The sequence below is a fragment of the Rhamphochromis longiceps genome, linkage group LG6 (genome assembly GCF_057381845.1).
Source record: "Rhamphochromis longiceps isolate RC_006_pf linkage group LG6, R_longiceps_female_GT1.1, whole genome shotgun sequence".
NCBI classification, from domain to species: domain Eukaryota; kingdom Metazoa; phylum Chordata; class Actinopteri; order Cichliformes; family Cichlidae; genus Rhamphochromis; species Rhamphochromis longiceps.
Window position 1 is genome coordinate 15,016,237 of NC_140562.1, and position 12,801 is coordinate 15,029,037.

The 12,801-nt window shown below is 39.0% G+C and overlaps 1 protein-coding gene across 2 annotated transcripts in view; it reads right to left on the reverse strand.

Annotated features, from left to right (window-relative positions):
* Nucleotides 1-10,590, reverse strand: part of LOC146667697 (axin-1-like) — a 29,618-nt gene extending 19,028 nt beyond the window's left edge. The window contains exon 1 of one of the 2 annotated variants that reach the window (XM_085409366.1): nt 10,433-10,590. The gene's annotated coding sequence lies outside the window, so the exon portion shown is untranslated. Of the gene's footprint in view, nt 1-3,606; nt 3,733-10,432 lie in introns of those variants that run through there. The other variant, XM_085409367.1, reaches the window with a different exon arrangement.
* Nucleotides 10,591-12,801: the final 2,211 nt, after the last annotated feature.

The window sequence follows — 12,801 nt, forward strand, 5'->3', positions numbered from 1 at the left end:
GCTCCACTTATGTCATAAGAGCTGATACTTCTTAAATGTAACTCTCTTAATATTGGATACAGCCTACATGTTGCGGTCAAAGGCTAATAAAAAAAAAAATCATATTTCTAGACTAACCCAACACAATAAACGCCTCCGTTTATTTCAACATATCCAGAACAAAATTATTTTCTTCATCTTGATTTTCATTTCTGTACATGTTCACTGTACCATTGTAATATATTTACATTTCAAAGATATTATTATTATTTTGTTAGCATTGTTTAATTTTGTCCGCCCTTTCGACGAGTGCCGTTGAATCCAACAAAAGCACGGTGAAATTTCCAGCACTTTAACTTTAAAACTCTATTTGGCATGCGCCATTTAAAACCATGTAATCGTCTCTAAACAGATAATCGCTGTGAAATTGTCAGAGAAGGCTTTCAGAGGACAGTAATGAAGACGGGCGGCAAGGTTTAGCGAATGGCAGTGTGTTTGATTGGCAGACTTTACAGCCAAGGCAAACACACTTCATTATGGAAATGTATGCACATTATTTTGGCCTATATCATCAACAGTCAACACACATACACTCGTTGCACCTGCAGATACAGGTTCTTGTGTGGTAACAGGCTGGTGTTGTCAGGGCTGCTGTGGTGCCCCCGGAGACAATGAGGGGAGAGGGAAGAAGACAAAGAGAGAATACTGACGAAGATGAACTTGACCTTTATGATGTCTTGGTGAGGAGGGGTTGGGGGCATGTTGGTACTTATGAATCTATAATGAATCTGAACTATGTATGTGTGTGAGTATTGCTGGTCTGTACTCTAAGCTGAAGAAAGGTCATCACACAAGGGGACCACTAATACACCTGGTGCTATCTATCTATCTATCTATCTATCTATCTATCTATCTATCTATCTATCTATCTATCTATCTATCTATCTATCTATTGCTTGAGACATACATGAAACATACTTTTCCATCCTAATACATTTTTCTTGACTAACTCATCATAACTCATCAGAGCAAAATCGTATTGTATTGACTGACGGCTGAGTTGCCTAGGGTGAAGACGTGGATATACCAATAACCACGTCTTGGTATTTGACAGATAGGATTGGCTCCAGCACCCCTGCAACACTCAGTTGGATAACCTGCTACGAAAATGAACGGATTTAATAGTTATATGATCATTAGTTGTGTTTAGACTTGAGTTTTTGTGGCTTTGGAGTGTAGTTTTCAGAGTTTATGTGATTGTATGTTAAGATTTAGCTAGCAATGGGCTACCGTCACCAAAACTCCATGAGGTGTACAGGGAAATCAGAACCAATCTACTTGTTTGTTCAAGAAGGTCAAGCAACTGAATTCAGGAAACAGAGGAAAAGACATGCAGATTGAGACAGTGTTCAGTGTAAGGAATAGTGCATTTATAGATACAGATCCATAGTACTTGATTGCTTTCCTTATCAGTTTCAGTTTTAGAATTTTAAAGACTTGGATGGTAGGAAGTGACATTCAGAGAATGAATATTCCTGCACACCTATATGCTCCACATCATTTGACATTTATGCAATACGACAATGTAACACATTTTTACTCATAGACAACATATATGTTTGTTAAACATTAAGCACATTGTGCCTCATTTATTCCTGTTATATATCTTGTTTTATTGGCTTTACTGACTTTTTTATTGCATTATTAGCAGAGCAGCTGTTACTAATAAAACTGACAAAGACGCCTTTCAACTCAGTGCGCCAGAACCAACGACGCCTGAACTCTGGAATCAAAGAAGGTAAATGGTATTCAACAATTATTAAACGTATTACCTGTGCTGTGCTTTTACTCCTCTGATGTGTCAAAATATCTTCTGGGAAAAGCTTTCAGTAGATCATGTTTGAAGTGAAGTCATTTTTATTCATAAAGTCCAATATCCCGGATCACAGCCCTTTACACTCTCTGTCGTCAGATGCCAGACTGGGTTAAGGAAGACTCATCCACCAAAATTCAAACAAACCTACCGTATGTTTTGGCTAACAAGAATCAAATAATGTGTTCTGCTGCACCTGTTGCCACTGGACTAATTCAGATGAATAACGTGATTGATACATGGATGATCAATAATCGACTGGTCACCCTTGCTAGCTCTTCTCAATTTCAGTAAAAACACAGTCACCTTTTCATAAGCTGAAGTGAAGTGAAGACGAGAGTAGATCATTAATTCCTAAATTGAGGCAACCCTCTTAGACTACTGAGACGGAGCTTTTTGTCAGTGAGCCGGTCCAGCTCAGGGGTCCCTTTGTTCCAGCTGCCACAGCAGATTTGGGCGTCTGTACGGAGGCCTGTCAGAAACAGGCTTATCTCTTGGGGGCCTCCCAGCACAAAGACCCATTTAGATGCTCAGAGAAAGTGAAATCTTCATTATATACCCCTTAAAAGAAAAACACACCCCTGCTCTTTAGGAAAATTAATTGGAGACAAGTATTTTATTCGGGTGAAATAAGAGCTCCAAAGCAAAGTATAAGGCTGAGCTTGTACAGTGAGCCCTTTTATTATGTTTGATATGTAGTAGTGAGTAGGATAACGTCAACGTTTCAGGCAACTTTGCACTGAGAATTGGCGATTACATTAGTCACAAACATTGCCACAGAGCTATGAAGGACGGCTAGCGTCATCACCCTCCTACTTAAACACTTCCCTCTGTTTTCATTTTTTTCTTTCAATCCTCAAAGTTACACAAGCCAACCAAAACAATATGTGAACTACAGAAAGCACAATATCAACACTCTCCCATCTATATCTATCTCTCTATCATTTATCCACCTATCCGTCAATCCACCTATCCATCCATCCATCTGCTGGCCTTTCCCAGCCATGCCTGTAGTGAGAGTGTCAGTATATCTGCCATGGCGTCCCGCTGATGTGTATTGTGATGGGGCTGAATACTCCAGCAACCAATATGGCCCGCACCAATACTGGATTAGCCACAGTGGATTAGCTCGCTGCCCTCCTGCTGCTTATTCAAATATTGTTTCACGTATTGTCATCATTGGGGCTGAGCTCTGGCCCAGTAGCCTGTAAGCTACAGAATATTTTCAAAGAAACCCAAAAAAAATGTCTTTGCTTCCATTTCCCTACAAAAGCGTCTGATTTCAGCGAATGTGGGATCTGGACCACTGAGGGTCGGGGGAAATTGTTGAGGGTTCGGAGAGCATCCGCAGCCCTAGAACAGGCAGGGGGAAAAAGGGATGGAAAGATGATGGAAAAGCAAAAACCCAACTAGGCCAAAAACAGGCATGAAAGCGTGCCTTGATCTTTGATACATGGTGTTCTTCTTTTTTTTCTCCTCTCTCCCTTTCTTTCACCCTCACACATACACTTGGGAGTCAAGGCAATTGATGTGCTGCCTTTGATGGCAAAGAGAGGCCTATATTAACGGCCAAAAAGACCATGATGAAAGGGCTGAGGAAAAAGAAGCAAAATGGGTAGAAAATGTGTTATTAGAAAGAATGGCAACTCATGATGAATACTTGGGATGAAGTGATGGTAACCAGACATCGGGGTCTTGAGGGTTTGATGATTTAACGGCAGCGGAGGAAAGGCTAAGGTAGACGGAAGGCTTACCGTGCTAGCCCCGCGGTAGTGATGGCTGAGGTTGGCTTGGTGGTTCCAGTGTGTCATGCTGATGGTCGTCCTGTTAGAATAAGGGAGGTGAATACACCTGCTGCATTGCCCGAGTTCATCGCAGTGATTCCGAGGTCTGGACGCCAGTGGACGTCCCATTGCAGAAGCAGTCGCCATCTTTGTCCCGTTGTTGTCTTGGATATGCTCTCCTGCGTCTTCATCCCTCCCTCTTTCCTTTGATCATGCCTCCCTCCCTTGCTGTCTGCCGTATGACATCATCACGCAGCGGTATCGACAAGCATCAAAGAACCTCTGGGCAGGACGGGGTGTAAATATGGAGCATAAAGAGTGCTGTAACCCCCCCTGCTCCTAGCATCCACTCCTCTTCTCTCACTGCAGATGGGTGGTTTATTAGGCCGATACAAAACTATAAGCACACACCCACACCACCCATTTCTCAGACGGGTGTATCCCAAGGCCCCCTGCTGTGCTTGCAGCGTTTGATGATGCGTCTAGCTTAATTCGATCCCAAAGCTCGCTCCTTTTCTAAGACGTTCATTTCACCCTTCTTATATGTTTTTGCAAGCTGCTGCAACAAAACACAAATGTGTTCTTGGTCAACTTTGTGACTAAATGACAACACTACTCTTCGCGTAGCCACCCCTCCTTCTTCACACTTTGACTCTCATCCCCTGCTCTTTCTCTCTTACCTCTTACAGCTGGTCGGTACCATTTCCAATCCTGTTAAAGTTCTATGTCCTCTCAAGGAGACCTTCTGTCTGTCTGTCATCGGCCCCAAAATCACATATACATGTTTCACTGTCACACTCTCAATCCTCTGTGGCAGCTGGTATCAAACCCAATAAGATCATCCCTTAAAAAAACACACAGAATTAGCAACTGAATGGATTAGATTTGTCCAACATCAATGTACCTGCAAAGAGAATGAAGCAAACCAACGTTTTACTACATATATTTAAAATACAGTGTAATGGATTTACAATTAAACTGCTCTGCAAAGGCCGGCAGTAGTAATGTAATTATAAAGATAATAAAGTCAAGAAGAAACAATTAATAGTTTAAAGTTTTCAAAGTGGAAAAGACAGAAAGGCTGCAGTACAATTACTTTATGCGTTCTTAAAAGCTGATTATTTTACCCTAATTTAACCAAACTGAATCACATAAACTACTCTAGTTACTGCTAAAATGGCTTAGCTAGCTTTTAGCCAAGCTAGTTATACAGTTTTTCTACATCAAGACTAAAAATTAATGTTTTGCACTTTTTTCAGTCATAAAGTCAACACTTCAGCAGAATAGCATTTTTTAACTGTTGAATCTTGTGTCAAAAAGTCCTGTCCAAGCAAAGTTTTAAGCGAATACAGTAAAGCTATGTAGCAAGACAGTTTTAGCTTAATACTAACATTTTTGTCAATCCAAATAATTTCATAATAAAAGCTTTTCAGTAAAATAAATGTGTCCCCCTATCAAAAATGTTATTAACAGTCTATCTTTGACTGAACTGCTGTATTATTATACCTAATAATTTATATTGGCTGCTGTCTCTGCTGTTCACTAGCTAAACGGGCCTACTTCAGGCCAATGCAGTTGAAGTAACCTGGGCTCACGCTGTATAATATCACTGAAACAACATGCTGTATCACTGCGGTCTTTCTGATGCAGTTTTTCTGATGGAAAAACGAAAACTGACCATCAAAGCAATGAACAGTCCCACAGTCCCATTCAGTTACCGAGGTATTTTCTGTAATAGACAAAGAGCCGAATCAAACATGACTCATCAGTGTAACAGAACCTGGATCAGCTTTCTCTCAAGCACTGATCATTGAGTGGAAAAAAGAATGAAAAGTAATTGGAGCTCTTTAGAGTCACACAGCTACCGCCTCCTTGCCTGTCTGCTGTTCTTCTACTTTCCCCCAGTTTCCATTCACATCTTTACTCTGCCCTGCCGCCTCTCTGCCCCCACTCTCTACACCCCCCCCCCCCAACTAATTGTCAAGGTTCTTGTTAGCGTTATGCTTAAATGCACCTCTCTGCAGCGAAAGCCACCCAGTGATATGGAAAGTATCCTTAGCAAAGGATTATACACCACTGATTGGAAGTACCAAACAAACGTGAGTGTTTGGAGAGGAATAACTGCTACGAAATCTGTTGTTCACTCAGGCTTTCGCCTTTTTCCATCCTGTACTCCCCTCTATTCAACTCAACAAACTGTTTCTCAGCTTTCCAACTCTAAGACCAGGCATTCTCTTTCTCCTTCCCAAACCAATCACATAAACAGCCATTTCCATTCAAACAGCAACTTCATTCCAGGTATTAGGAGAACTAATTCCACCACATTATTAGACTCCTAAAAATGCCCACTTATTTCCTCCACAAATTACTTCCCGTAATCCCAATCAACTAAATCCATTTGCTGATTGCTGCCCTTCTGCAGGGGACAAACAGCAATGTCTGGAATCAATATGAGGACTCTTAGCCTACCTGTAAGATTGTTGGGGTAACAGCTAATGGCAGCAAGCTGACGGGCTGTAGAGGGTTGATAAGCATTTCTCATTACTGAACCCCCATTCACATAAGCGCCTGCCACACTTGTATAATACACATTCACACACACACAATCTGTGGGAGAAATACATGTCCTCCAAAACATATTGCCATTGTTGTAACAATAGATATAAATAAATAAATAAATCATCGGTGTGTGCATCTATTAACTATGTGTGACAAAAGAGAAGGCATCTGGAAATGCTATAAACTGGCACATAGCTAGAGGGTATGGATAAAATAGCAGAAAAGCTTCAACTATACAAAAACATACCAGCTTGGCGAGGCTTGTAATTGCTTATTGTCACCATCGCACAAGTGCGTCCAACTCTGTGGTCATTTCTGATTTCATTTTTTTGGCTCTAATTTGTTATGAAGTAAATACCACACTCAGCGTCTTTCAGTCAGTTTTAGTCAGCTCAGTGCATTCCCCTCCACTTTTAATAGATGTGCTTGAAAATTATGCAAAGAACAACAAAAAACAACAAGATAAATATTCAGTATGTATTTTATGTAATGCTAGCAGAATACCCGGATTTTATTCTTACTTTGGGGTTGCTTCACAGCAGAATATTTGACTTGTCACAGTAAAGCACTGACATTTTCATTAATGTGACATAGCACAAGTCAAATGTGTTTATACAGGGGTTATTAGTTTGTTTAACTGGAATTAAACAGTTCGAGTAGTGGTTTCCATCACAGAAGATGAGACCACGCGAGGTAACTCTGTAGGACGGAAAAATGATTAACGGGACAAATATAGCTTTTCTTTAGGTTGCCTTACTTGTTGTGTGATGCTGGATTGTTTCACCTTGAATTTCTGATCTAGTTCTTTTTGAGGAGAAAATCTTTGGTCAGCATCCACAATGATTGTTCAAAATATCTTTTGGTTAAATAGTGTCTTTTTTGCGGACTCAGTCGAATTTAATGCTTTTTGTACTTTTTTTGTACTTGGACATTTTATGTGTGGTTAATGGAAAGTGAATGAGAGTGCCCTTGTTCATTGCAGTTAGCAAACTTACCATATTAAGGCTTTGCCATACATAGAATACATGTCGGTCCAATGTATTTGTTGCTGTTCACCCAGTTTTAATGAATCAATCTCATGGAATCAGGGTTAACTCTGTTAACTATTTCAAACTGTTAACATTAACCCTATAATGCCCATTGTATCATTTTTGATACATGAGTTTCTGAGACCTCTATATCATCAACATGATCAATACTTGGCATAATTTCAAAATGTTATGAACAAAACTCTTTTTTTTGTCTAAAATTAACATTGTTGTTAACAAAAAGTTGCCAAAAATGCCTAATGTATCAAATGTGATACAAAAAATATATAATAAATATGTAATAAAAATATATCATACACCACATGATACAGCAAAAAAAGTGGATTTTGTTATAAGGGTTAATAAACATCTCAGTTTTTTGATTGCTTGGGTCTTACAGGGTTAACACTGAAGACAATCTTCAGGGCTCTAAATGCTTATTAGTGCAATTGATGCGCATTACGACCATAAAGCCAAGGATGATAATGTAGTCATGATGCCAGTTGATGAAGAACCTCATAATGCTGATGTCCATGTAGAACTGTATGCCCACTCACACCCACACATGGACAAGCTAACCTTTTGTTTTCCACCATGTCTTGTTCTAATAAAGCTTGTCATACTGTAATGATTGTACTCTTTCACTATTTAATGCTTTCATCACATTATTACACCATGTGTATATTTTTAGGAGCGGCGTTTTAAGGCACTAAAAGGTTTTTTCTTAGTCATTTTCTTGCATATTTTTTTTTGTCTGAGCTCTACTCACTGGTTTGCTGCAAGAAGAGATGATACTATCTGTATTATATTATAAATTCCTTAATCCTTTTTTGTAAAATCCAGAATTGAGTCCATTTCCTAGGTCATTTTACATAATTCTGATTGTATCTACAACTCAGTCTCAGTCAGTCATCTATATTATCAGTTCCCAGAGTCAGAACCAGACACGGAGAAGCTGCATTCAGCTTTTATGCTCCTTATATCTGGAACAAACTCCCAGAAAGCCTCAGATCAGCTGAAACACTCAGTTTATTTAAATCCAGGTTGAAGACTCACCTGTTCTCAGCTGCATTTGAATAAAGCACCAAATCCACACTTTAAGCTTAAATTTCAAAACTTACATTTAACTACTGATTTTATCTACTGTTCTGATTTTATCTGTTTTGATTTTATATACTGTTTTGTTTGTTTGTTTGTTTGTTAATTAGTTAGTTAGTTTATTTGCTTGTTTTAATCAATTTTAAATCATGCTTTTTATTTGTTCTTGTTTCTAATGTCTCTGTAAAGCACTTTGAATCACCTTGTTGTTGAATTGTGCTATACAAATAAACTTGCCTTGCCTTGCCTATATGTGCACTGGAGGCTTCAACCTTTCATATTTTATTCAGCTTACATGTTAAAACCAGGTTACAGGTGAGCAGAAGTTATATTGAAAAACTATTTCCTGATGTAGCCATAAAGGGTCCTTAATAACCAGGAACTAAATGCTTTCTTACAAATTGTCACTTTCGACAGTGGTTTGCTTGCTTAATGTTACATTTTGGAACCAAATTTTCACACCTTTAATGGTTATTTCATCCACCTATAAGTGGACCTCGAGTCCTTGGTGTGCTCTTAAGCTCAACAATTTCAGGCTCTGAATGTTCATTCTGCAGAGAGAGAAAGCTGCAGTCGTGAGGGGATTGAGGCCATTGTTCAGTTAAAGTGAGACAAATGAGACCCCGGAGAGCACTACTTAGCCACTCATAAAGGTCAGATATGGAGCCACACCAATGGATGCTAATCCTGACCCTGGGGACTGTGTGCACATGCGCCTGTGGATGTAATTGTTTCACAGGCCTGTGACATTTAAACCTGAATGAGTGTACAATCCTGGGTGGCTGAACAGTGTGTACGTGCTTGTAAGTCCTTTGGCTGGAAACCAATGGGCTGCAGTGCCCACAGAGGTTTAATTAGACATTGCCTTGGGGGCAATTAAAACATCAGAGGCTATGTTTTTATGTAGACAACACCATTTTATTACTGCTGTAAATATTCTCTTGATTTAGATGATGTTGTTTCTGGCTAAACATTTAAAACTGTGAGCTCTGAAAGACAGATTTTCAAAACCTTCATATGCCATGAAGAATCATCTGGAAGTTACTAATATTAGAAAAAAAGAATCGATGGGAAATGATACATTTTCTATACCATACGAATTTCACCTGATGGTAGATATGTCATAATGAGGCATCACTGTATGTCTCTCATTAAAATGACTAGCTACATAGTCTAATTGGTATTGCACTAATAACACACTATTGAGGCTGAAAACAGCCAATCCTTCCTTCCTGTATAAGCGCCACAAGCTTGTCAGTAGGTCTCACTGGCTGGGGCACCAGAGAGCTGGAGGTAATGCAATTTGTGAGTTTTAGCAGAATGTGGTGTAGATAACGACTGCCAGGGTCACAACAACAGTTCAGCACAAGTGTAATGAGCAGAAAAAGAAATGACAAATCAGTTAGAGCATGTGTGCGTATCTGAAAGAGACAGAAAACGTGAACTGGAGGTCCTTATTATGATTAATTACCATCACTACACTGTATCCAACATCCTAGTTATACTGCACATTTTTTTTCAGAGACAATTCTTGCTATTTCTCTTAGATTTGACATTAAGTTTGATGTGTCTGCCCACAAATCTATAAACAGTGCCTGGTTCTCCTGGTAATATCTTTAAAAGGCAAACTGCAAAACTGTTTATGACCTTTAGAGGAAGGCAGAGCAGAAACAGAGAACATACCCAGGATAATTCTACAAAGATATGAGCATGTACTCTGGCATGAACCTGTAAACTGAGGGAAGAGTCACAGATGCGAGACCTTTTGCAAACAATGGCAAAACAAACAATGCAAAAAGAGAAAGCGGCTCTTATTTTTTGTCATTGTTTGCAAGGCAAAGGTGCCAGTGAGTGAAATCTGAGTTTTTATTTTAAATCTATCATCATCAGCAAAATGAATTTCACTGGCAATTTCATGCCACAATATCTGCAAAACAAACAGCAGCAAACATTTCCATCAGCTGCTTTTGTCTTTGTGCTAATAAACAAACGTTAGCATGCTAACAAGCTAAACTGAGATGTACACATGAAACATTATATGTGTAAACAATTACTGTTAGGTTTGTCATTGTAATTCTATTAGCATGATTAGATCAAAAACGATGACTCACTTTATTGTGGCTCCCCTTGGAGACTTTTCAGCAACATGAGAGTGCACCAAATGATCTTTGTTTTTATTCTGCTCCCAGTTCCCACCTCTCCTCTGTTAGCTAGGTAGTTTTTGCTTAATCTTACAAAAAAGCAACAATGATCACTTCTGCTGCAGTGTTCCTCTTACCGGGGGAAATTTATAATAATAACAACAACAACAATAATAATAATAATAATAATAATAATAATAATAATAATATAGCACCATATTATCAATCAAAAACACAGCTGGCTCTAGCCGTTTCAGTGCCCTGGGTGAGATAAGTACTGTTCTATCTACAAGTTTGTTCATCTGTCTGAGATGCACACTCATGTTTGGGGATGCTCATATGTATGATACTGTAGGTTGGTATAATAAACTCAGGAGAAAGACACGAACAGATGTTTGATTCTTCTCTTTTTCATTCATTCTCTTTTAGATTTGCTGCTGTGCTTAAGATTATCGTCCTGACAGATGATTTATTTTCAGCCAACCTTCAGCTGTCAGACAGATGCTCTCACATTTTTCAAAATTTTGGTATACAGCAGAGGTCATGATCATCTCAGTGACTGCAAGGTGCCCAGGTCCTTTGGAACAAGTCCAAATTATCATCCTTCCATTTCCATGTCTAACAGGTGGCAGAGGTGCTGATAGGCTGTGTTTTCTTCTGGCCAAACATGATTTGCACTACAGCCAAATATCTCGCCTTTGGTATCTTCTGTGCAAAGGACATTGATCCAGAACTCTTGTGATTTGTTGTGATATAAGTTTGCAATCCTAAAATGTGCTGTCATGTTCATTTTAGAGAAAGGAGGCGTTTTCCTGGCAACCCATCCAAACAAGTCGTACCTGTTCCGCCATTCTCTGATTTCACTGTCAGAAACTTCAACATGTAACATGCTACTTGAGGCCTACTTGAAGTAGTTTCTGAGATGTACAGTGCTAAACAATGTTAATAGAAACCAGATATTTTGGAAATCTGTCAAAAACTTGTTTCAAACTAAACTTATTTATTAGGCAAATAACCAACAGGTTTCAAGTTTAGTTTAGCTTTGTTTTGTTTTTTTTTACCAAATTTGAGCTAGAAGTCAGCGATTAATCAAGCATAACATTCAACTGCAAAAACACATCTTTCTGTGCAGGAATACAAGTAAATACCTCTATTTTGGCATCTTAATCAAAAAATAATATTGTGCTTTACTATGTTTCTTTCCATTTTTGTAAAGCAGTAAATCTGAAAATTAATTTTCAACAATAATCATATTTTTTGCTTTAAAAACTTTGATTAAAGAGCTTGCACATACTGGTGGTTTAACCATTACAAAAACATAAAAATTATTTACCAATACTGTTAACTGTGGCATAAACCTTACATTGGTTGACGGCCTAATAAATTGCTAAGCACTGTAGCTCTTGCTGCTTTTATTCCCTCTCTGAACATTGCACGCTCTTGGGCTGAATTTGAGTGTCGACTCCTGCAGGCTGTGGCTCTACGTCTCCTCCAGACCAGCAAACTGTTCACACATCTGCTTCTACAGAGGTGATCACACTCTGAATTTGTTAATCAAGTACATTTAACTAACAGCACCTGGCTGCTATTACCCTCTTAATTCCTATGGAAGCAGTGAGGCTGTACTTAGTATTTCACAGGACTGCACTACAGACTTTTGCATTTATAGCTTACAGGTTATCAAAATGTCTGAATATGCTTCCTCGTGACATTGACTTAATTAGGATGTGGGTTGCTCCTAATTACAGACTTTTTCTGTTTTTGTTAAACCTACTGACTCACAGACCTTCGTGAGCCACATTGAGAGCACACCTTCACTTAGACAATGCCATCTACACTGTATCTGGTTACAAAATGGATCATGTTATATTTGCATGACACATAAGTAACACGGGCTGTTTGACTTAGGTGTAGGAGCAATTACCTTTGGGACCTGATAATATAGAAATGAAACCCCCCCCCAAAAAAAAACAGCTTATGTGAGAGTCGGTGCCTCTCACAGCCCACCCGTACTTTCTTCCCAGTATCAGTTGTTTATTGCAGTGTTCTAAACAATGCACTTGACACACTGCACGGGAGTAGTCAGTATTCATTAGAAACTTAATGCATGAATAACAAGTACTCACAGGTAGGACCGCACCTTCAGACCGGAGATTAATTTGTTCTCAACTGCACGATATCAATCAAGCACTAGAATGGCTGAAATATTTCTTCCTCTGCTGGCGTCGCTCCAGCAGCAACAGCTGGAGCGACGCCAAAAGAAAAAACTGCACTCATATAAAATTTGTCTGTGTAACAGGTTATACTCTTCATGTATTCTGTAATAAGATGTTACTCTC